Source organism: Olea europaea, unplaced genomic scaffold (genome assembly GCF_002742605.1).
Source record: "Olea europaea var. sylvestris unplaced genomic scaffold, O_europaea_v1 scaffold5875, whole genome shotgun sequence".
Taxonomy (NCBI): domain Eukaryota; kingdom Viridiplantae; phylum Streptophyta; class Magnoliopsida; order Lamiales; family Oleaceae; genus Olea; species Olea europaea.
Window position 1 is genome coordinate 10,461 of NW_019264216.1, and position 2,335 is coordinate 12,795.

General features: G+C 44.6%; 1 pseudogene; it reads left to right on the forward strand.

Moving 5' to 3' along the window:
- The window catches only part of LOC111389409, an 11,389-nt pseudogene extending 10,452 nt beyond the window's left edge, over positions 1 to 937 (forward strand).
- The last annotated feature ends 1,398 nt before the right edge of the window (positions 938 to 2,335 follow it).

Below are 2,335 nucleotides of genomic sequence, written 5' to 3' on the forward strand. Positions count from 1 at the left end.
TAGAGGAAGTGTTTGCTACTTTACGGAGATACAACATGAAGCTCAACCCTGTAAATTGTGCGTTTGGGGTGGCATCCAAAAAATTCTTGGGTTTTATGATCACGCACAGAGGAATAGAGGCAAATCCTGATAAAATATAAGCTCTGATAAGTATAGAGGCCCCTAAGTGCAAAAGGGAAATTCAGAAGTTGACAGGTCACGTAGCAGCACTGAACAGGTTTGTTTCCCGGGTAGGGGACAAGTGTTTCCCCTTTTCCAAACTACTTATGGGAAATAAAGGTTCGACTGGAACAAAGAATGCAACTTAGCTTTTCAGTAGCTCAAGTAGACATTATCAACACCTCCAGTCCTTACAAAACCCAAACCCGGTGACACGCTGCTATTATACTTGGCCATTTCTGAGAATGCAGTAAGCGGTGTCTTGGTAAAGGAAAAAGGAAGAGTTCAACAACCTGTTTACTATGTAAGTAAAGTGCTCCTCGATGCAGAATACACACTTGTAGAACAGCTCGCCCTTGCTTTGGTAATAGCTACCAGAAAATTACGACCGTACTTTCATTCACATCCAATTGTTGTGTTCACTAACCAACCTCTTAGACACATACTCCAAAAGTCGGACGTCTCAGGAAGATTGTTGAAATGGGCAATTAAACTCGACGAATTTAACATAGAGTTCAAGCCACGACCTGCAATCAAGGCCCAAGCTTTGGCCGACTTCATAGCAGAGCTTACTCTGAGATCCTCAAAAACACAGGCCAAGGGCTCGAGCACGACCTTGAAAACATGGGAGATCTTTGTTGATGGAGCATCCAATAGCTCGGGCTCGGGGTCGGCATCATCATCACAAGTCTGGACAAGACTACGGAGATACAGTGTGCTCTCAGATTTGAATTCGAGGCTACTAATAACGAAGCAGAGTATGAAGCCATTGTCATAGTCTTGGAACTCGCGAAAAATCTTAAGTGTGAGCGTGTCAAAGTTTTCAGTGACTCATAGCTAGTTGTCAGGCAAATCGAGGAGTCTTTCGAAAGAAAGGACGAAAAGATGAGCTTATACTGTTTGAAAGTACATGACCTCCAGAGGCAGTTCGTAAGTTGTGAAATTCTGAAGGTAGCCAGAGCCGAAAATGCCAAAGCTGATGCATTATCCAGACTTGTCTTCATAGGTGTGGACGGGCTCGATAGAACTGTGCACATCAAGATGGTTGCAGAACCCAGCATAGCTCAAAAGCCAAGTGTCATGGACATCGACCATGAGTCCTCCTGGATGGATCCAATAGTTGATTACATAAGTAATGGCAACATACTTGCAGACCCTCGGCTTGCCAGAAGCATTCGGTATAGAGCTGCTAGATATTGTATAATCGAAGGAGTCTTGTTCCGCAGGAGTTTCACACTCTCCTATCTAAGATATCTCAAACCTTCCGAGTCTCTTCAAGCAATAACTGAAGTTCATGAAGGCATTTGTGGAAATCACTAGGGAGCTCGAGCTCTTGCATATAAGTTGATAAGGTATGGATACTACTGGCCAAGTTTGAAGAAAGAAGCCACTAATTACGTCCAAAAGTGCGACAATTGCCAAAAGTTTGGCCACCTCATACATGCTCCTGCTAAGGAACTAACATTCATTCACTACTCAGCTCCTTTCGAACAGTGGGGAGTTGATATTCTTGGGCCATTCCCCTTGGCTCGAGGACAATTAAAATTTGTAGCTGTAGTAGTGGAGTATTTCACAAAGTGTGAAGAAGCCGAACCACTAGCAACAATTTCAGAACCGAAGCTCAGGTCATTCATATGGAAGTCCGTCATATGCAGGTTTGGGATACCGAAAGTCCTCATCACAGATAATGGAAGGTAATTCGGCAATCCTCAGTTCAGGAACTTCTGTGCCAACAATGGGATTGATCATCGCTTGACCTCAGTATCACACCCGTAAAGTAATGGGCTCGCCGAAGTAACGAATCGAATCATATTACAGGACCTCCGAACAAGGATAGGGGACACCAAAGGTGACTGGCCTGATGAACTGCCTTCGATACTATAGGCATATAGGACTTCGTACAAGACAGCAACTGGTGAAACGCCCTTCAAGCTTGCTTTTGGACTTGAGGCTACTATCCCAGACGAGGTTAGCCTCTCCACAATAAAAAAGCTCGAGACAAATAGGGAAAGACAAACTACTGAGTACCTTGACTTGCTTGAAGAGGTAAGGGAGCAAGCCTCACTTAGGGCTGCAAGTTATCAGAACAGAACGGCGAAGCACTTCAACAGCAAGGTCCAGACGAGGAGGTTCAGAGCTGGCGATCTTATCCTTAGAAAAGCAGAAGCCGCAGGAC